At 50.8% G+C, this 24,120-nt stretch overlaps 1 pseudogene; it reads left to right on the top strand.

Annotated features, from left to right (window-relative positions):
- The first annotated feature begins 294 nt into the window (after positions 1-294).
- Positions 295-22,446, top strand: LOC144947441 (zinc-binding protein A33-like; annotated as a pseudogene).
- The last annotated feature ends 1,674 nt before the right edge of the window (positions 22,447-24,120 follow it).

Below are 24,120 nucleotides of genomic sequence, written 5' to 3'. Positions count from 1 at the left end.
AACTTCTTTCACACTGCACGTAGCCAACAGTGCTAATTCGAAGTGCAGGGGAAGGACAACAAACTAAACGCAAAAATCAGTTTTAGCTAACAGTGCGTGACTGTAACGCCACGTCTACACAGGTGAGCCCACCCGCCGTGTGGAACATTCCAGGGCGTGTCTCGAGGTATTTATAACTTAACTGCAGGTGAAGTCAACTTAATTTCCTCGTTCGTCTCCGCTGTGTGAGCAGCTGCTGCGATAGCTCCTCTGTGAGCCGAGGCGAGCGACTGAGTCCGAGAGACGTCATGGGCCATGGCGAGCGCGTCTCCCAGTGATTGTGTGGACAGTGAGCTGAGCTGCCCTATCTGCCTGGGCACGTTTGACTGCCCCTCCACGCTGAGCTGCTGACACTCGTTCTGCCTCCGGTGTCTGGACGGTGCCTGGGAGAGAGCGAGCAGCTTCAGCTGCCCGCAGTGCCAAGCGGCCTTCCCTGAGCGACCCCAGCTGAAGAGGAACGTGGTGCTCGCCAACCAGGTGGAGCAGATTAGAGTTGGAGAGAGGATGGCCGGAGTTGTCTTCTGTGACGCCTGTGATGATAGGGAGTCACGTGTAGTGAAGACCTGCCTCAGGTGTGATACTTCCTTCTGTTAGTCCCACCTGAAGCCTCACCTGATTAACCCCAAGTTGAAGGACCATGTCCTGGTGGCTCCCATTTTGAACCTAGAAGAACGAAGATGTGCTGAACACAAGGAGCATCTCAAATTTTACTGTGAACAGGATGGGAGCCTGGTTTGTATGGTCTGCACTGTTGCAGGAGACCACACAGGACACAAGGTCATCACGGTGACAAAAGCTCAACATGCTAAACAAGTGAGGAATCATTTACTGCTGTAACCCACCCTCCTCTCGAGTTACTACAGCTTGTGTCTCTGCATTGTTACTTTAAAAGTATTTTTATTTATTTATATGGATTTCAATATAATTGATGACGATTGTGATGATAAAGTGAATGTTAAGCACTGGCCGTTCACCTGTCCCACACAGGAGGAGCTGAGGCTCAAGAAGATGGAGAGAGAGAAGAATAAGGGATCGGCAGTGTCACAGACACAGCAGCTCAAGGACACGTACAAGCTCATGCAGGTATAGTTCGAGACGCAGTGACAAGTATGCCAGGGAGGACTCACACATTGTCGCAAATCCGCAGAACGACGTTTCTAACGGTTTCACCAGAGTGGCTTTTGGTATTGGAGGGTGACGTCGTGCCCAATATTGAGGGCACAAAAAACCAGAAGTGATATGCTTGTAAAGGTTCAGTCGGTCTATTTCCCACTCTCACCGACCTTAAGGGACAGTCTTGTGTGATGATATATGCATCAACCCTACATTTGCAGAAACAACAACACCTCCCAATCTGAATGCGACCATCTAAACGCAACCTGATCCAACATTCTAAAGGCCGTCCATTAAAACGGTTTCCTTGTTCTAACAATGAAACGATGTGAATAGGGTATTGACACAATATTTAGAGATCAACGCGTCAGTCAACGCCACATGCCATCACCATCTCGAGCCTTTTACTGGTTCGTAGCGTTAGTGCAATTCATGTAATGTACATGCAAAATGTGCATGCATAATGAACGTTGATTATCATATGAATAACCCAATCGGAATTGGATACTCATTGCATTTTATATGCATTCATTAATCCCCCCCCCCATCACACAAGAAGGGCTCACTAGTGTTGTCATCATATCTACCCCTGTATTTAAGGAACGAAACAGGATTTCTTCACAAATCTGGCTGTTACCTGATGAAGCTAGTTGTAATTATTAGCGAAACGTTGTACTCAGATTGTAAATGTTGTAGACTTGCTTTCCAGCACACCGGTGTGCTTTACTTGTAATGAATTGGCATCTTCTAATTACGTAACAAACCTTACTAATTATCTGTGTCGGGTGGTGGCGAGTTCAATGACACATTTATATTTACGCGATCTAACCCCTGAAACCTATATTATGGATGATATTGGTCGCGAAAATTTAGGTGTTAAACTGTTGCACTTTATTTTGTGGCCGACTAGAACGCTCTTCCTTCTGATATTAGGAAACCACTGGAGCAAAGTACTTTTAAATCATCTAGATGAGTGGTTCTTAACCTGGGGTGCACACACTCCCTGGAGGTGTGAGCTGCCCTTCGTTGGGGTGTGAGACATGCCAGATTTTGTTAGAAGGTAAATCGTCTAAAGACAAAGGTGCTCATGAATTATTTAAAAATAAAAAAAATCAGAGAACCTAGCTCAGACAAGGGATACCGAGACACCCCTGGAGCCAGTCTTGGGGGTGGTGTTTGCTGGAAAGCGCCTGGTGGCTGGGTGACCCACGTAACCCGGTGGGCCCACCATTCGCAGGACGAAGGGTGAGGGGCAGGTGTGATTCCAGTAATATGGGGAGAGGGATGGTCTCAGACGGGCTGGACCTTGGCAATGGACACTTGCTATTGGGGCGTGGAATGTCACGTCACTGGGGGAGAAGGAGCCAGAGCTGTTGGAGGAGGTGGAAAGGTACCAACGAGAGAGTTGGTCTCCCCTCCACACACAGCATTGGCATTGGAACTAAAATTCTTGATCGGGGGTGGTGTCTTTCCTATTCAGGAGTAACCCCTGGTGAGTGTGGGGATACTCACAAACCCCCGGCTGGGTGCTCTTCAGTTGGAGTTTGTCCCAGTGGAGGAGAGATTCGCCTCAATGACACTTCGGGTCTCATAAAGGACAACTCTGACTGTTGTCTGTGCTTATGCATCAAATAGGAGTTCAGAGTATTCGGCTGTCTTGGAGACGGTGGGTGCAGTGCTCGACAGTAGTGCCTACCAACACCATCGTCTTACGGGGCGAATTCAATGGTCACTTGGGAAACAATGGAAATACCTGGTGAGCCATGATTGGGAGGAATGCCCCTTCCTGATCTGAACCCGACTGTGAGATGTTATTGGAATTCTGTGCTAATCACGGAATTTTAATAACAAACACCATGTTCGAACACCAGGATGGTCATAAGTGTACTTGGTACCACAGAACCTTGGGCCGAAGGTCAATGATTGACTTCATAGTTGTATCATCGGACCTAAGGCTATATGTTCTGGACACTCGGATGAAGAGAGGGGCAGATGTGTCAACTGATCACCAGGTAGTAAGTGGGATCCAACACTTGGGGTAACGACATGGAAGGCCCAAATGAATAGTGTGGGTTTTCTGGGAACGTCTGGCAGAAGACCCAGTTCAGAGAGATTTCAACTTTCACCTCCGGGAAACTTCTGCACCCCAGGGGAGGTGGTGGAAAATGAGTCCGAGTGGACGATGTTCAAGAGCCTCGATTGTGGATGCAGCTGCGAAAAGCTGTAGCTTGAAGGCAGTTGGTGCCTGTCCTGGCAGGAACCCTTGGATCCACTGGTGGATACCAGTGGTGAAGGAGGCTTTCAAATTGAATAAGGAGGCTTTCTGAGCTATGCCCAGGAAAAGGTTTGCCAATTCTGCCAAGAGGGCAGCAGCTGTTGCAGTCCCTGAAGCAAAAGCCCGAGCATGGGCGGTTCCCATTTTTAAAAAAGGGGACCAGAGGGTCTGCTCCAACTACAGAGGAATCACACTCTTCAGCTTGATAACTAAAGTTTTTGCCTGAGTGCTTGGAGATACGGCTCCAGCCAGGTGGTCGAGCCTCAGTTTCTGGAGGAACAATATGGATTCCGTCATGGTCGTAAAACAATGGACCAGCTCATTTTCCTCTCACAAGGCATCAATTTAGCAATAACCACACATATTTGTGGCAAAACATGCGAACAAACATGCTCTGATAATATAATATATGGCTTTGTCTTTGAAACTGATTGTCCTACACCAGAGACAGCCTTATTTTGTCGCCTTGTCTCACCAGTGTTAGACCAGAAAACACCAAAATGTGAACAGAACGATGCATATATAATTATCAGAGCATGTTTGTTTGCATGCATGGGTTGTCGCAAGAATGTGTGGCTAATGCAAACTTGATGCATTATAAAAGGTATATATTTGGTGTTTGAACATCCGAACACCTGTTTTATTGACAGAAAGGGTAAAAGTTGTTAATATTTTTCATTATTTTTGATACTTGCAAAAAGGTTCCATAGAAACTATTATACCTAGTCTACTCAAAATGCATTCACATATTAATGAGCCTGTAGCCAGCACTGGCCAATACACGCATCTGACTCGTCAGCTATACCAATACCCGCCATTCGCCACTAAGTGACAGTGATGACACCAGGGCACCTGTGACTGGCCAGGTGCACTTTGAGGCCACATGAAGTGTCGAAGGCTCGCTGACAGGGCTCGGGACACACCCAGGTGCCATGAGATGGCTGACTGAAATGACTGGCAGATGCACCATCTGTACCCCCTACTGTGCCAACTTGCTATATTTTTGCTACCAGGCGCTCCACTCATTGTTGTGAGTGTCGCTCCACTGCCCTCCATTGTTGCTGGAGGGCGACCGACTACATCTGCCCAGTAGCATCCTTCACGAGCCTCCTCAGCTATACCCCACCACATATTTAACCAAATACAACCTGGAGAACATACAAGTGCATGACACAGAGAGAGACATTTAGATATCGAAACAGACATGTGGAAATACAGATAGACACACAGACACATATAGGACCAGTCAGACACATACAGATGCATGTGAGTGATTCAACAACTGATGATCGTCCCCTATTTCATAGGAGTCTCTACGTGGAATGAAAGCGCAGATCAGCCGAGAGTTTGAGCACAAGAGGCAGCAGCTGAATAAGGAGGAGAGGGAGGCACTGGAGCATGTGGACGAGGAGGGCCGCTCTGTGCTGTCCCGGATCCAGGCGAACATCACTCTCTATGAGGACAGAGCACGCGGCCTGGAGCAGGAGATCAACGAGCTGCTCGTGGCCCTCGCAGTGAAGGACCCACTCACCTTCCTGCAGGTGACGAGACATCCCTGCTTCCAAAAGTTGACGTAACCCAAGTGGAATGTTAAACCAGTCCACTTGGGTGTTTATAAATGTGAGAGGAAAATTGAGTACCCAGATAGAAGACATTCCCTTGCATTAGCAGATCCTCAAATCATTGATGTAACGATTGGTTGATTACGCAGACGTGTGAAACTCCAAAACCCAGCGATCTGCAAAGTTGCTCGGGGATTACAGTATAGAAAGTAGGTTGTGAATCTACCTGTTTACACGCTTAAGTGCTATCTCTCATGTATATTGGGGTTTCCTTTTAAGAATTAATTTCCATCCCCGTGCAAATTCCTCCTCTCACAGTGGAAATGGCCAAACTTCACATTGCGGGACAAAAAAAAGGGGTTGAGACCATGGAAGGCCTTACTTGATAATTACCGGCGCCTAAAACTTAGATTCAAACTCATAAACTCAGTAGTAGGAGCTCGGCGCTCTGACCTATGACCTAGCCAGCCACCACATTATTCTGAACCTAATAGAACTATAACACGTTGTGTTTCCTTTTCATTCAAACCCTTATTACTGGGCTAACAGAGTCATGTGATATGGCCCAGTGATAGCATGTTTATTATCACTCTTTGCAGAGGTTGCAGGGACAACCCTGATTAACACTGCAGGTGTATTAACATATATAAAACAACAATAAATTATATTTACACCGAAAAAGCCTATCCTGTGCATGACACCCTATTCAATAGCCAGATATTGTTATCCCGTATCGTGATATCAATCGATCCTGACAACAGATGAGTGTGTGGAAGAAGAGGAGAAGATGTTGGTGATAGAGTGAATATTTTTATTGACATGAGTTGCACAATTGTGTCTTTCAGGATCCCAAGTACGAGGAACTCAGGTCAGTACCAGAGAGACGTGGACCCTCATTAGTCTTTGTGTAGTGACATGATGTCACTACTATTTTGGGACTGTACGAGCGTAGGGACATGTGACGTCTCTACCGTGTCTGCTTGGTATGGGGGCTGTAGGCGGGTGTCATGGGGATCGTGTCAGGCCGTGGCACTCTATTGGTTGCTTTCGCAACCAATATTCATAATTAACATATCAGAGACATGGACCCTCATTAGTCTTTGTGTAATGCGAGCAAGAACAGGGTGAGTGCTGACCTCCGCGCTGCTCACACGCACGGGGTATTGGGAGGCGGAGCGTGTGGGAGGAGCCACTGCTCACCTCGCTCCAATGGGAGCGGGGTGAACGGGGGGGCGGAGGCAGAGGCAGGAGAGATGGTGGAGTTGGGTCACGTGAGAGAGGGGGATATAAAGGGAGAGCCGGAAGAGGAGGGGGAGGAGAAATAGAGTGAACCACAGAGAGAGCCACGCTGGCGGTGAGAGAAGTGGTGCCATTGCCATGCGGTCAGGGATCGCACGGGAATAGAGAAGGCCAGTAGAGTGTGCGGGGTACCTGAGGGGGTGGTGTGGCCTGGCGGGTCCAAGAGAGGGGCACACGGAGGGGTTGGCTGAGACGGTGTGGCCGAGAGCCACACAGCGTGCACGGAGCGCACAGATACAGAGACGGCGAGGGTCGGGTGCGAGGATCGGCGGGTGCGAGAAGAACCCAATAAAGGACCAACGGAGAGCGACATCGTGTGTGAAGGAGTCCTTTATTACACTGGTGTCGGAAGTGAACCAAGATGTCTAAGCATCTTAAAAAGAACGTATCTGCACCATCCTCGGACGACGAAAACGAGCTTCCAACTGCGGCGGCGTTCCCGACGATGGAAGGAGGCGAAGTGCGGACGGGCGACCCGCCGGGGGTGCAAAAAATTGTCGGTGCGGCGGAGCCGTCTGCTTCGTCAGGCGCCGAGGAAGGCTGGCGACACGTGACGGCTCAACTCGAGTTGCTGCGGGCCACGCTGACACAACTGTGCGCCCTGGTGACGACGGCGGCGGGGCCGGATCGCCCGAGCGGGGAGCCATCCGCCATTGGGGCCCGGGCGACACTTCCCGCCCTCTCCGCCACGCGGCAGGACGCCGCCATCTTGGGCGACGCTGACGATGGAGTGCGGGAAGCCGCCATCTTGTCTCCACGGGATGCCACCATCTTGTCTGGGCGGGAAGACACTATCATGTCGCCACCGCGTGAAACACCATCAGCGGATTACGGCGACTCGTGGACCCGCAGCCATCGTCTGACGACGCTTAAAGAATTCTTAATTGGCGGCGACTGGAGTGCGTTCGCCTGCCGCTTTGAGGCGGCGGTCCACTCAGCAAAATGGACGGATGTGGAGGCTCTAGAAGTCCTGCCGACGCTTCTGGATGATGAATCTGTCAGGTTTTTCCGCTCCATTAAAGCCGCGAGAAAGACTAAGCTGAAGGCTGTATTTGAAGAGATGGCAGAAGCTTATGAGCCCCCGGACGATGCCCATCGCAGGTTTATTCAACGCCAAAGGGCTCCGGAGGAATCTCCCGTGGCTTACCGGGGTGCTGTCTTGGAATTCGCTATGGCCGCATACCCGGACACGGAGCCTGACTTGCTGGAGCCTTTGATTTTTAGGAAAAATGTTGGAGCTGTCCAGGGATTTGGGCATCCCCATGCCTGTGTGCGGCCATGAACGACTGACCTCCCGGATGGCGGCTAAGTGCCTGGACGCGCAATTTAACCTGCGCCGGTGGAAGCAAGTGACAGCCTGGACGGGGAGCCCCACGATCGAGGGCGGTACCATGGGATGGGATTCGTCCAAGGCCGTGTACGTACGGGACGAGAGGGGGCCTGCGGAGTTGACGGCAGCAGTGTCCCAGCTGCCTACTCGCGGGGGTGCGGAGTTGGGGCCGGGGCCACCATTGCGAGATCGCCAGGACAAGGGGGGTGCCGGACGACGGCCCGACCTGTCGTGTTTCCGCTGCGGCTGTCGGGGGCACTTAGCCAGGGAATGTTGGGCTCGCCTTCGCCCGCCACCCCAGCAGGAGGCCCCTGCCGGAGACGAGCCGCGTCAAGAACATCCGCGACAGGCAAGTCGGTACGCATCAGACACCCGGCAAGGCCTGTCACCTCATGCATCACTTTCGCCGCGGAGTCCGGATAATGTTACTAACGGGGGAGCGCTGGGAGGGCCGTTTCGCTCGCTGACGCAGTGGCGTAAATTGGCACGGAGGGTGGTTGCGGCCGCTACCGGGTCGTCCACTGTGCCGGGTTCCATCCAAGGGGTGGACGTGCATATTTTGGTGGACTCGGGTGCGTCCGCCACCATTATCTCGGACGTTATATTTCACCTGTCTATTCCTCCGGAGCGGGTGCGACCGGTTTACGACTCGTGCATAGCGGCGAATGGGGGAAGTATGGGCATTGTGGGTCAGGTGGACGGCAGCATAGCGGTTGGGTGTTTCGGCTTCTGGAACGGTGTTGATTTCTAGGTCCCTCGCGGTGCCCTGCTTTTTGGGAACGGATTTCCTGGCGAAAATGCCCATTCAGATTAGGGTAGATCAGAATTGTATCCAATTACCAGGGGGCCAACAAATTGCCTTCTTGCCATCACCTTGGGCCCAGTCCGTTCCTGACCGCCAGGTGCAGGCACTCTCCGAGGTATCGGTTGATGTTCCACCTGGGTCGCAAATGCTTATTCCGCTGCGTTATCGGAAACCGGTGCTGGGAATAGAGGGGGTGGCAGGTGTGTTGTCGCCGTCCAATGCTATAATGGGGGGCTTGACGCTGGTCGGGGCGCAGATGATTGTTCGACCAGGTCAACCCCCGTTTTTACAAGTGTTGAATGGGACTGCAGATAATGTTAGTGTGCCGGCCGGAACGGTTTTAGCTCGTGCTACGACTGCTTTCACGGCCCATGACGATGGGGGGTCTCCAGGGCCTCGTAGGGGGGGGGGGTCTCGACCTCCACGGCACAGGATGATCGTTGGTCCGCGCTTCGCACGCTGTTGGGAAAGTATTCCGACGTTTTTAGTTCGGACGATTTTGATTTAGGACGCACTTCTCTGCTCTCCCACCATATTGATATGGGGTATGCCGCTCCAATTCGGATGAACCCGCATCGGTTGAGTCCGTCGGAGCGGGATCATATACAGGGCGCGGTGGACGATATGCTGGCCGCCGACATTTCCCTGTCCAACAGTCCGTGGGGTGCTCCAGTGGTCCTTGTGAAGAAAAAGGATGGGAAATTGCGGTTTTGTGTCGATTTTCGCAGATTGAATAAAGTGTCAGTTGCGGACGCATACCCCCTGCCGCGTATGGATGATTCCCTCGATGCCTTGTCTGGGGCTAAATTTTTTTCTACTCTCGATCTTTCATCTCGAGGCTTGTTTCAATTTAATTCTCTCCCCATGGGCTTGAACGCCGCCCCAGCGACCTTCCAGCGATTGATGGAACTCGTGTTGACCGGTCTGCAGTGGGACACGTCTGATATATTTGGACGATGTTATAGTCTTCAGCCGCACGTTAGAGGAACATCTGCGGAGATTGGACATGGTGTTTGCGAGGATGCGTTCCGCTAATTTGAAATTTAAACCTAAAGTGTCAACTGTTGCAGCGATCCGTGCGTTATTTGGGCCACATAGCTCGGACGGGGTGGCCACTGACCCGGAGAAGACGGCGTGCGTCCGGAACTGGCCGACTCCGGCCTCAGTGGGGGACGTGCGTCGTTTCATCGGGTTCGCTTATTACTGCCTGTTCGTGCCTGACTTTGCCACGATCGCGAGGCCATTTCACCTCCTTAGGGCGAAGGGCCAGAGGTTCAGTTGGGGACCGGAGGAGGAGGCGGCATTTCAGAGCCTACAAGATCGTTTGGTTTCGGCACCGACGCTGGACTATACGGATTTTACTCGGCCATTTATCCTGGATACCGACGCGAGTGACACGGGGATTGGGGCCGTCCTGTCCCAATTTAGGGACGGCGTCGAACGCGTTGTGGCTTACGGAAACCGCGTGCTGTCTCTGGCGGAGACCCGCTACTGCGTTACTCGTCGGGAACTCTTGGCCATAGTACATTTTCTTCACCAATACCGGCCGTATCTATACGGCCGTACGTTTATTGTGCGCACGGATCATGCTGCTCTGCAATATGCCCTGAGGGTTGATCAGCTGTCTGGCCAATTGGCACGATGGTTGGAAACCCTGCAAGAGTTTTCATTTGAAATTCAGTACCGGAAGAGATCGCATCACGCGAACGCGGACGCGCTTTCTAGATTGCCGCAGGGGTCCCCATGCGCTTGCACTTCGGGCACAAAGAGGTGCACGCGGGTTCCGCTGCCACCTCGACCGGTTATGTCCACTGTGGAGGTGCCTGAGGCTCCCGCGTGTCCAGAGCCGGCTGATGGGGTTTTGAATTTGCCACGTTCGGTATGGGTTCGTGAACAATTGCTTGATGACTCGCTGGGGGCCTTGCGGGGTCGGGCTATGAAGGTAAAGAGTGGGCCGCTAGCCAATGGGACGCCGGGGGCTGCTCTCCGGGATGGCTTGCTGATGTGGAGGGAAGGCTTGCACGATCGCTGGCGGCTTGTTGTACCGGTGTCACTGCGATATGAATTGATTCGGATTCTGCATTCCGAGAAGTTATTACATCTCGAAATGCAGAAAACCTTGTTGACGTTACAGCGGGATTATTTTTGGCACGGCATGACGACTGATGTCGTCGGGCACATTCGGGCATGTCCGACTGTGCCCGACGGAAGCCGCCTAAACACCCATATGTTCCGCCTGTGCAGTCCATACAGGTGTCACGGATTAATGAATTAGTGGCGTTGGATATTTTGGGGCCCTTTCCGCCATCGGCTCGGTAACAAATTTTCATTGTTTGGAGTGGAATATCTTTCCCGCTGGCCGATGGCCTGTCCCTTAGCCGATCAGTCAGAGGCGTCTTATCACGGAGGCGTTCCTGTTCGGGTATGTAATGGACAAACGGGCACCGGAAAGGTTGCTTACGGACCAAGGGCGAAATTTTTCTAAATTATTGGCTGAGGTGTGCGCTGCACTGGGGACCAAGAAAGTGCGGACGTCTCCCTACCATCCGCAGACGGATGGGATGGTTGAACGTCTTAATCGAACCCTAACGGCAATGCTCTGTCATACGGTTAGCGAAAAGCAGGCTGATTGGGATTTGCATATCCCCGGGGTGCTTTCGGCATACCGGATGACGCCACATGCGTCGGCGGGGTACTCGCCTTTCTTTTTAATGTACGGCCGCGAGAACGTGACGCCGGTGGACGTGCAGTTGGGCACAGGGGTGAAGGGTCCTGTTAAGCCTCTTCCCGAATGATATTCGGGACACCGTTCATCGCGTGGCTGAGGCGCGGGAGGGGGCCCGATTGGCTACGTCCAAGATCCAGGCCTAGAACGAACGTTGTGCACGATGCTCGCATGGTGAGTCCCCCTGGCGGGTGGGGGACATGGCCTGGCTGCACTGCCCGCAGGTACCGGTGGGGACCTCCCCTAAGTTGCATAGGCCGTGGCAGGGGCCGGTGGTGCTTATTGATGTTCCTAGTCCGCAGTCCACATGTGTTCGGTTCGGATCGCAGCGTTGGTACGTTCATACGTCCCGATTGAAACCCTATGTGGCCCCGCGGACGGATGCGTCATCTCCTAATGTTGCCTTGCCGGTGTCTGTCGTGACCGACGCACCACTGACTTTGCCTGTTCAACCTGCAAGGGCGCCTGTCGTGCCTCCTGTAGACGGACCAGCGGTGATCCTGCCGGACACGGTGATTCCTGCTCCGGGTGGGCCTACCACGGCGACGGGGACACTTGACCCCGCTGCCCCTACCACCCCACCTCAGGCGCAATTGCGGGAGGGCTTGATGTCGGACCTCTTTGGGGAACGGGACGCTGGGAGTGACGGGCCTCCAACAGCGGTGGGCGGTTCCGGACTTGCCGTTCCTAAAACCCCGTCACGGCCACGGTCCGCACGTGGGTGCCCGCTCGCACGCGTTCTAAATCCCTTCCCTTTCGTTGTTATTGTTTTTCTCTCCGTTCTCTTCTTGTGCAGGTGTGTCATGTGTTGCTCGCATTGTTGTTCTGTTGCAGCCAAGGGCGGCTGGCTTTTTCATCGGGGGGGTAGTGTAATGCGAGCAAGAACAGGGTGAGTGCTGACCTCCGCCGCTCACATGCACGGGGTATTGGGAGGCGGAGCGTGTGGGAGGAGCCACTGCTCACATCGCTTCAATGGGAGCACGTTTAACGGGGATCGGAGGCAGAGGCAGGAGAAGGTGGAGTTGGGTCACGTGAGAGAGGGGGGGATATAAAGGGAGAGCCGGAAGAGGAGGGGGAGGAGAAAGAGAGTGAACCACAGAGGGAGCCACGCTGGCGGTGAGAGAAGTGGCGCCATTGCCACGCGGTCAGGGATCGCACGGGAATAGAGAAGGCCAGCAGAGTGTGCGGGGTACCTGAGGGGGCAGTGTGGCCTGGCGGGTAAAGAGGGGGGCACACGGAGGGGTTGGCTGAGACGATGTGGGCGAGAGCCACACAGAGCGTGCGCGGAGCGCACGGACACAGAGACGGCGAGGGTCGGGAGCGAGGATCGGCGGGTGCGAGAAGAACCCAATAAAGGACCAACGGAGAGCGACATCGTGTGTGAAGGAGTCCTTTATTACATTTGTAACTCATGCTGTTTGTAGACTGTAGAGAGACCTGGACATTGACTATTCTGCATATCCTGTGCTGTGTATGCAGTGAGACTAGGAATCTCATTATACTATGTTAGAATCTGTGGGTGGGAAATGGGTAAATATAATTGACGTCATCACCTCACGGGAGATGAACGTTTATGCCAGCACACGGATATAAAATGACAGCATGTGTATGTATGTTGATCTTCTTTCGCACCGTATGTAACCAACCGTGCTAATCGTAGGTGCGTGGGAAGGACAACAAACTAAACACAAAGCAGAGTAAATGGAAGCACCCTTGTTGCTGCCATCTACCACCCACATCATGACCTCTTCCTGACCTTTATCAGGCAAGGCCTTTGCTCTCAAGTGCTTCGCCATAAGTGATGGCACATGGACAAGAACCGTCACAATTGGTAATGCGACGGTCATCAATCTATATCAGCCCCTGAAATATGAAATGGCCATCACCACCTCTACGAGCAGTCACTCACCCGGCTATAGATGTGGGGTGACTTCAACAGCCACCACTCAGCCCGATGGATAAAGAACAAATACCCCGAATTATGCTTTTGTCAGCTCTACTCATTGTTTCATGAACAATTATTGGCAATTTTCAGAAGAGCCAACACGGGCCTGAAATCACGACTCGTGGACAACTGATACCAGTCATAACCTCAACACGACGGCTGCATTGAAAGCCAACTGAAGCCCGGGCTATGAACAATAAACCGAAGCTGATTTCAATAACCTGCAGCAAAAGCTTGGGAATTTCAATATATTGAAAACAATTATGACATATGCGAGAGGAAAAAAATCCTGATAGGACATCGGAAAAGCTATATGCCATGTTGGCAACGAAAACCAGAGCAATTCTTGAAAGAGTTAATCAGAACTACATCATGGGACCTCCTTTGCTAGTCCCAAAATATGATAATAGGTTTTTCCCCTTTTCCTGGCAACAAAACAGGTGTTAAGATGTTAAAACACAAAACTGAAACCTTTTAACAAGGAATCATGTCTGCATTAACCACAATGCTTGTGGTCAGAATGCAAACAAAACACATACTCTGATAATATATGCATTGTCCTTGAAACTGATTGGTCCACACCAGAGACAGCTTTCTTTTGAGCCTCGTCTCAAACGGTGCTAGACCAGAGGACGCCTTAACATCTATTTTCTTGTCAGAAAAAAAGAGAAAACCTTATTATCTTAATCAGAACTGGTGACCAAGATAAGGGCACCACACTGCCAGAATTCCTGAACTTTGCACAAAGAAAACGATGGGAAGACATCACGGCAAACGTGGACTTCACTCACTCCAGCTGTAAAGCCTGGAAGCTCCTAAACCTAGGTGCCTCAAAACAGACAGCACAGACCTCCAAACACCGCAGCAAATCCGGTGCCTTCCTACAAGCTGACCTGCTCAAAGGCACCAATCGACGATCTCATCAAATAAGCTGTCTGGAAACAACTCGCTATCTCCATATGTAAACTACCACATGCAACAGATCTAACCAGGCCATACACTGCAGCTGAAGTGGAAGCATCCTTCAAGACTGCAAAGTCCAACAAGGCACAAGGATATGGATGGCCTTTGTCCTGCATTCCTAAATAACCTGGGACTATATCGACAACAATGGCTGGCAAACCCCTTCACCGTCATGCACAGGACATGAAAAATCCAAAACAAGGGATGCCAAAGTCATCGCCATTCTGAAAACCCGGAAAGCCTCGACGTTCCCTCCAGTTCAATACGTAGGCTTTTGCGACCAATCTCATCCATTCATCCATAAGAAGTTTTTTTGGGGTTAGATCGCGTAAATATATAAATGTGTCATTAAAACCCGCCACCACCTGACACAGCCAACTAGTAAGGGTTGCCCCGTAAACAGAACATGCCAATCTGTCAATATTTACAATCTGATAATGACGTTTCGCCAGTAATTTCAACTAGCTTCTTCAGGCGACAGCCAGATTTGTGGAGAAGTCTTAACTGTTTCATTCCTCATATAGAGGCGTGGATGTGGTGGCATTTGTGTAAAGAGTGGAGAGGTGTCCATACCTGGGCAGTGTGCTTATGACCAGCTCCAGTTTGACAGCAGAGGTAGCACTCCTTATCAGTCGGGTGGCATTTATATTTTCTTTAGCTGCATAACCTTGTGTGGAATCTAACTGGTGTTTCGCTCCATACGAAGCTTCGGGTCTTCTCTGCTACGGTCATGCCCTCCATTTTCTATGCTTGTGAAGCATGGACTATTTTGATGGAATGCCTGCCCCAGTTAGAAACATTCAGGCTGTCCTGACGATGATGCATCCTGGGTATAACCATTCTGGATTATGTGAGGAACTCACAAATCCCTGAAAGATCTGGGCAGACTCCCATCGGTGAACTCCTCCTCAAGGCAAGGCTGCGTTGGCTGGGGCATGTAGGTTGTATGCCCAGCCACCGCATGCCCAAACGGGCGTGGCACAGGATAGAGAAGAGATGGACTAATGTACAGGAGAATATAGAGATGAGTGGTATTAACGGTGTCTGGTTCCAGTGATGTTAAGATCGACCTTTGTGTAGGAGAATCATGTGGGACGCTACTCGGCAGTCCAACAACAACGGAGGGCAGAGGATCGGTGCTCACAACGAGTAGAACGCCGGTGGATAAAACAGCAATTCAGCACAGAGGACACAGGTGCGGTTACCTGCCAATTCTCTCAGTCAGTCACCCATGGAACCTGCTAGGTCTGTTCAGCGCCCTTCTGCCAGCGAGTCTTTAATACTTCATGTGGCCTCAAAGTGCACCCAGCCTGGCACAGGGATCGTGGTGACATCACCACTTAGTGGCCAATGTCGGCTATTGTTATTATGGAGAGACCTTGCTTCGCATTGTTCTGTGTGCCCTGTGCTGTGTGTGTCGAGAGACCTGGGCCTGCATTGTTCTGTGTGCCCTGTGCTGTGTGTGTCGAGAGACCTGGGCCTGCATTGTTATGTGTGCCCTGTGCTGTGGGTGCAGGAACTCGGTATCTCAGGAGACTCAAGGTGACCCTGCTCCCACATTCAGCCAGCAGGGGCTCACAAAGGTCATCTCAGCAGGAGGAGTCGAGATGAGACTCATGGCTCTCCTGTGTATGTAGACACATTCATATGTAGCTCAACACACACAGATGAGTATAAATCACTATAACATGAGCTCTATTAACACTACACGTGGGTATGATTGAGGATGCTGTTGAAATTCTTCATGTATGAATTCATTACACGCACACACACACGCTATGGCTAAGATTATTCAGATTCATTATTCGTAATTGAGGCTGCAAGATCCAAACTCGCACACCTTGATGATCCTTAGAGTTCAGTGTTATTGTCTGAATCTCTCAGACTCCAAGGTACCTTTTAAGATTCTGTATTAATATTCGTAGGTTTATCAGTCAGCCAAAGGCTTAACCTTGGTTGATCGTGTACTACATGGACAAAAATGTAAATTACTATAGAATGTGTATCAATATACATTAATATATAGCACACACACAGACGACTGTAAATCACTATTAAATGAGCTCTATTAACACTACAGGTGTGTACGATTGAGTGAGAATGCTGATGCCATTCTGCGTGCGAGTCTTTGACACACACACGCTCGGGATAATATTATTAGGATTCATTATTAGTGCTTGAGGCAGCGAGATCCAGACACCTAAAGGATTATCATGGTTCAGTGTTACAGCTTGAAGCTCTTAGAATAAAAGGCAACTTTAGGTTTAATTAGATAGCCAGACCAAGGCATAAGCTGAGTTGCCCGTGCAAATCACTCCACAGGCAACAACAAGTTAAGTACAAAAGAACACGTATCAATAATTACCAATACGTTGATAGACAAAGACCCCCCGTATAGCCTTAACAGACTGTTGGGGCAAGTGCTGTTAGCGAGCTCCTAATGAAGGCTGGCACGGCACACGAGGGGTGGGTGGCCAGCACCACGCCCGACCGCCTTTGTCTCCCCAGTGGCGATGTTTACACACCGAAGTCATCACTACACTTTCACACACACACACACGAGTGTACAGCACTACACTATCACACGAGTGAGCAGCTGGTGTGGTGGGTTAACGTCACCACAGGGGAGACAAAGGCGGCCGGGCGTGGTGTTGGCCAACTCCAGCCCCATGTGTGCCGTGTCGGCCTTCACAGCCACACACCAAAAGCACTTTCTGCTACAATCCGTGAAAGGTTATACGGGAGATCGTTGAGTTTGTTGTAAACACACGGAAGCTACGGCGTGTTGATATCCACGCTGCTGATGCTGCTGCTGTGATCCACTGCCCCACCTCCTGGCACCTCGCAAAGCCCCGCAGGGGCTGGGCTTGGGCAGGGCTCGCACAGGCGGCCACCACCACCCTGCCTAGCAGCTGCTACAGGTTGTGGGGCCACGTGGTGGGGCAGCCACCACCCTGCCTAGCTGGTGCTACAGGCTGCGGGGCCACGTGGCGGGGCAGTCACCACTCTGCCTAGCAGGTGCTACAGGCTGCGGGGCCACGTGACGGGACAGCAGATGGCAGGGCAGACAAACGCACCGCTGCACTGTACTTCTGTGCTCTCGCCAGCGCGCGCCGCCTGCCTTCGCCAACGCGCGGTGACCGGCGTGGTGAAGTATGGTCAAATATCCCCCACGACCCGCACTGTGTAGGGAGGCCCTCATCCAGCAGTGGATTGACAAAGTGCCCGATACATGTCATCACACCGATAGCTACGCATTACAACGTTGTATAACAATGCTCATTATGAATTGCTCTATTGTAGTGTACGTGCGTGTTAGTGCACGAGTGCTATTGTTAGTGGTGCTGTTGTTACACGGCTACTGTGATTATCGTTACTGCAGACGGACGCTCACCGACTGTGGACCCAAACACGGCCCACAGCAAACTCCATATTTCCTCGGATCTCAGGACGGTGACGTGGACCGCTGTCTCCCAGGGTCGCCCCGATCACCCGCACCGCTTTGATGGCTGTACACAAGCCCTATGCTCCAAGAGCTTCTCGTCGGGTCAGCACTACTGGGAGGTGGACATTGGGGTTGCGGCGGGGATATGTGAGGTTGGAGTCGCGTACGAGACGATCGCACGGAAAGGGAGTGGTAATGAGTGTGCGCTGGGAGTGAACGACTCATCCTGGGTTTTATATGAAGACGACGACAGCTACTACGTGATTCATGGTGATGTAGCGACCTCAGTGCCGGTGAGGGATCCTCCCCGGAGAGTCGGGTGTCACCTGCACTGGGAGGCGGGGCTGCTGTCGTTTTACTGTGCCGACTCCATGGAGCTGCTGCACTCCTTCCACCACTCGTTTAGTCAACCGCTCTACCCTGCACTGTACGTGAGTGGTGGTGATGGTAACTCAGTGAGGACTCTGGATCGTGAGTCGTGCGTCCTGAGTGCACGGAGTGTGAGCAGCGCAGAGAAACGGGCACAACGCACAGACTCACGCACACAAAGATACAGATCCCCCGTGTAGCCTTCACAGGCTGTTGGGGCAAGTGCTGTCAGCGAGCACCTATGGGGCCGTCCATAAATGACGTCACGCACCTAGGGGGGGGGGTCAGACATTTGTGACGATGTATGACTATGGGGGGGGGGTTGAGAAATGCGCAACACTTTCTACTTAATTAAATAGACTTATTAATAAATGTTTTTTTCCTACAACAGTGCAGAGCCACATTAAATACGCACTACAATGACAATAGCTTAAAGTGATTTGAAGCATGTTTTATTTATTTTTGGGGGGGCAGAGCTTTGTGACGTCATATTTGAGGGGGGTCTGACTTTTTGTGATTCCGTGTGACAAAGGGGGGGGGGGTCAAAAATCGTGTGACGTCTGTTATGGACGGCCCCTATGAAGGCCGGCACAGCACACTAGGGGGTGGGTGGCCAACACCACGCCCGGCCGCCTTTGTCTCCCAAGTGGTGATGTTTACACACCGTACCAGGAACTTTTTTCAGGCTTAGTCGACCTAGGGGAGGCCCATGACCGGTTCACCAACACCAGTGACGATTATCGGAATCGGTCCAGGCTCTCCCCTAGGTCGACTGAGCCTCAAATGAGTACCTGCTGTGACGTGCAAACATCGCCACTGGGGAGACAAAGGCGGGTCGGGCGTGGTGCTGGTCACCCACCCCTCGTGTGCCGTGCCGGCCTTAATAGGTGCTACTAGCAAACAGCACTTGCCCCTACAGTCTGTTAAGGCTACACGGGGATCCTTTTCTTTAAGTTAGTGGGTTGGTGTGTATGCCTTTGTGTGTGTCTGTGTCTTTGTGTCTGTGTGTGTCTTTGTGCGTATTTTTGTTTTGGTGCTGGCCACCCACCCATCGTGTGCGAGAGTGCCACGTTCACAAGCTCTGCTATTTGCTACTAACAGCCCTTTCCCCAACAGACTGTTAAGACTACAGACACACACACACAGATAGACACATGTACATATACACATACATACACTCACAAATACACTCACAAACAGAAACATACACACAGTTACAGATACAAAGATAAATATACCCCGTATAGGCTTAACATACTGTATGGGCAAGTGCTGTTAGTGAGCACCTGTAAAGGCCGGCACTTCACATGAGGGTGTGGGTGGCCACCATCACGCCTGGCCGCCTTTGTCTCCCAAGTGGCGATGTTTACACATTGTACCAGGTACTTAGAGGCTGAGACGACCTAGGGGAGGCCCATGACCGGTTTACCAACACCATTGATAACAATGATCTGAATCGGTCTTGGGTCTCCCCTAGGTCGACTCAGCCTCAAATGAGTACCTGGTACGATCAGTAAATATCGCCCCTGGGATACAAAGGCGGGTCTCTGCCAGGCTGGCCTTCATAGGTGCTACTCACTAGCAGCACTTGACCCAACAGTATTTTAAGGCTATAGGGGGTATCTTTGTCTTTGGTGTATAGAGGGGCATGTGCGTAGTGTGGGGTGGAGCGGTGGTGCAGTGGTTAGCGCACTGGTGGGGGAGGGCGGGGGAAGCCAAGCTTCTCTCTGACGCCATCGTCCCTCGCACCGCGTGGCGCTCAACGCCGAGAGGGCGGAGCTCCACCGCGGGCGTGCTGGGAACACGTGTCACGTGACGCTACGGGGTGACGCGCACCGTCCCCTCGCGGTCACTCGCTCGTTGGGCGATAAACCAGGGGTGGGAATGGGATGGCATCACTGAGGGGGGGGGGGGGCTACTTGTGTATGCTGAGCGTCGCTGGGCTAAAACATTGTTATAAAAACGGGTAAAGTGACTCCTCCACCCACCCCAAAGGAGTTTTATTTTACAGGGCATAGAGATAAGCCACACCTAGTAGTAGGAGGTTTTTCGCCACCATTATTCATAATAAAGGTTTGTTTTTATTATTATTTTAATTATCTGCTTTGACTTTGAAGTGGGTTAAAGTATTTAAGCGCCTGAGTGAAGATCTACCTTACACTACAACACGACTAATATTGTCTCAACACGCATTAATAACACAAAGACACTGTGTTATTACAGGGATAGAGACAACACAAACTCCAAATTTCCAGCAACTGTCAGGGTTGGAATCCAACCAATGACCTCCTGCATACCAGGCGAGGGAGTTAACATATCCGAGCCACAACGGCGTCCCTCCTTAACGTGAGACCAATCCGGTGTGAACCCAACCTCGAGTCTCAGGTTGTCTAGCAACACGTAGATTATTTGAGACGTATTGATTATATCGTACCAGTTGTGTACATGTGTGAACGCTAATCGCATTGTGCTCTGGGCTGTGGGTGAGATTTCTATTTGCTTAATTGCTGGCATGGGTTTGGCTTGTTTTGCTTTTTTCATTTTTGCGACCCAGGTCACTCTTGTCAATGAGACTCATCCTCGTTAATTTTAAATTCAACTCGACTCGATCATCAGCAGACGTATCATCAGCAGCAGAATTAGTAACAGGAGCAACAGCATCAACAGCAGTAGCTCCATCATAATCATCAGCATCGGAGTAGAACCAGCAGCATCAATAATGATAGAATCATTATCAGCAATAACAGACTTATTATCAGCAGCAGAACCAGCATCATTATCATCATCACTTGCAACTGAGACGCATCCTGGTCTCTTGAGTTCTCACCTGGTTAAACAAATCGACTTTAACATGTAGGCTTTCACGACCAATATCAATGATAAAGGTTTATTGGATTAAATCGCGTAAATATACATAAACTTGATTGTGTACTGGATTACATGTGAATTGTAATTACATTGTATTGTGGGTCAGGGGTCAATGTGTTCTGGGTGAATAAAAAATAAAATCTGAATCTATTGTCAAGATTGTCATCCAGGCTGTTAATGTGACTCTCATAGCTGAGACTGACTTGTGTAAACATTTATTTTTTTGGGATGGTTGTTTGTATATATGTTATATTATCGGAGATTAAACCTGGGCACGGTTTGTAAATCTACAGCTTACGCATTCACAGGTATGTGCTGTCTGTAGCCTTGGGCCACATTCCATGGCGCGTCTCGTGGTATTCTTAGCTGCACTCTCAGTTAGTTTGCTTGTTCCTCGTCACCATAAGCTATGATGATGAATGGATCCTGACTGGTGATGATGATGAAGAGCACGATGATAATGACTAAACTTGGTATTGATGACCACCACCCACACTCACCTGCACCCAACACTCTCCTCCCCGACACCTGCCACTCCCTAACCTACTACCCGCTCAGCCGTCTACAGAGACCCTATCTCCCACCTGCCCACACTCACACCTGCTCAGCCATACACCTGTTCGGCCATACACCTGTCCATCCTGCCACCCTCCCACCTGCCCACCTCATGCTTATTCAAGCGCCCATTCCCGGCTGATCTCCCTCCCATCTGATAACCTTCAAACCCGCTCACCCACCTGCACAAAGACAAATATCCCTCGTATAGCCTGAACAGACTGTTGGGCAAGTGCCGTTAGCGAGCATCTATGAAGGCCGGCACACGAGTGGGTGGGTGGCCAGCACCAAGCCTGGCCGCCTTTGTCTCCCGAGTGGTGACATTTATAGTGAGTAGCACCTATGAAGGCCAGCCTGGCAGAGACCCGCCTTTGTATCCCAGGGGCGATATTTACTGACCGCACCAGGTACTCATTTGAGGGTGAATCGACCTAAGGGAGCCCCATGACCGGTTCAGACAATGGTTATTGGTGTGGGTGGCCATGAGTGGGAATTGAACTTTGAACTTGGATCGGAAGGTTCATAGCACAGCGCACTAACCACTGCAACACCAATAGCCACCTACACACACCTGCTCAACCACCCACACGATCACCCTCCTACCCTCCCACCTGATCCCCCACTCATTTACACATGAAGTTGGGAAGTAATTTGTTAAACATTTTACAATATTAAGTTGATTCTTTTAAAATACAATTTTAAACTGTCATGCTAAAATAATGGCAATGATAGAGACGACGTAATTTATTTTTAAACCTTTGATAAGAATATTTTACAAGGTAAAATATATTGGAAACCCACAGAGCCTCACCCTAGCCGACAACATCGGTCCAAGGACAACCCATCACCGTTTGCCTGGCCACTCTGGGTTTTGTAAAAATCGCGACCTGTAAACCCCAACACCGCGACGTGAATGCAACGCAGGTGAGTTGATTCGTGTCTTAGTTTGTCGCCGCCGTCTCTCAGCCACAGCGAGTGGCTATCGGTGAGAAGCCACTGAGAGTCGTGGCGAGCGCAGCTCCCAACGAGAGCGTAGCGAGTGGACCTGGCTCCCGTCTGGAAGTGGTCAAAGTCGACCGTGTAACGTGTCTCACTGTGCGTCTAGACAGCTGCGTACGATACGAAGCTCGTGTCTGTGACCTTGACCACCTGAGCACATTTCCACGGAGTGTCTCGTGAGGTTTGTAACCTCGTGCTAAGTAATGTTGGCTTCCTTGTTCATCTCCGATGTTGTGAGCCCCCAGGATGATAATTGTTTTTTTACCCTTCTATCTGGCAACAAAACTGACACCTTTTTACAAGGAGTCATGTTTGCATAGACCACAATACCTGCATTATGACTGCAGGTATTGTGGTCTATGCAAACATGACTCCTTGTAAAAAGGTGTCATTTTTGTTGCCAGATAGAAGGGTAAAAAACCAATTATCATATTTTTACTGGCAAATGAGGTTCCAATGGAGCCCCCAGGATGTTGATGGTTAAAATGTTTTACTTGGAAAGTCGCTAGATTGAACTTCTCATTCGCAAGGGTGTCCAAGGTGTCAAGTGACACATGCGTAAAAACTTCAATAAAACGATTTACTGTGGACTATATTTTGTTATATTTTACCAGCTAAGGCACACTGAGCAATGTAGCTCTTTGTCAGAAACGATCTGGCCATCACCGGCGATAGCTCAACGAAGTGGCTAATCATCATGTGGAAATGTATAGAAGTAGCCTAATACTCTAAACGCGTGATGTTGATTCTAAACGTGGAGCGAAAAAATGACCACGGTGTGAAAGAGAGATACGCAAACTCCTAATATGCAGCAGGCGTCAGGGTCGGGATCGAATCCACGACCTCCTGCAGACCAGGCGAGGGAGTTAACATCTAATCACTCCAAATAAAAAGGTTAAAATCTACATCTTACACGGTTTACGTTTATATACAATTTGAAACACATTGATACAGAGCCATGAACAGAGGCAATGCATCGCACCCACGAGCATCAGAGGGCAGTCAAACGCACGAATGCGCAGTGCACAACGCCGGTTCACATGGTACGTTCTCTCGCTGTCACAAAATAACTCAACGCGTCCGTAAAATAACACTGCATGGACCTTAAAGGTAACATATATTGAACGACGTTTCAGGCAACCGACCTATTCATAGGACATAATTGAGAGTTAAAGCAGGACTGCGATTCTGAATGAGTGCGTGCGTGTTTGGGTATTTACCCTGATGATCGTTGTTTGAGTGAATGTGTAGTGCCATTGTTACGCACAACAAGTGTACTTACCTGCGTAGCAGTATTGTATGGGTCACGTACACTCACCTGTAGTGGCGCCCTCAGTCTGTAGGGGGCGCAGAACAGCCAAAAGGGCTGTTGAGTGACAGGTGTACGACTCACGACTCCAACAACCGTTGACCAGGGGTGAAGGGGCCAGAGCCACTGAGGGAGGGGCTGGGGGGGGCAACGGTCGGACCCAGACCCTCTCCAGAGAGATCCGGATACATCGAGCTGAGGGTGGTTAGGAGAGAGGAGTATATAAAGGGCAGCAGCTCTCCCAGGGTGAGTCAGTCCGCACTCACCTTAAGACCCGAAGACATCTAGATAGTGCCCTGGGACTTCCGACCCCCGGCCCTTGTCAGGGCTAGGTCCGAACGGACAGTGGTGGCACCCATTACCCTGGCAAGGTCGGGTGAGTATAGCCTCCCCTAGGTCCCTTAGCGGAGGAATTCCCGATAGCAGAGTATAGTGTGAGGGCACACCAAGTGTGAGGACGTATCCTCTCGGCTATCGGGTGGGAGAGGCCGTTACCTCTCTGTGTTAGGGACGCTCTGT

This window comes from Lampetra fluviatilis, chromosome 45, assembly GCF_964198595.1.
Source record: "Lampetra fluviatilis chromosome 45, kcLamFluv1.1, whole genome shotgun sequence".
In the NCBI taxonomy this organism is placed as follows: Eukaryota; Metazoa; Chordata; class Hyperoartia; order Petromyzontiformes; family Petromyzontidae; genus Lampetra; species Lampetra fluviatilis.
This window is presented reverse-complemented; position numbering and strand designations above follow the sequence as displayed.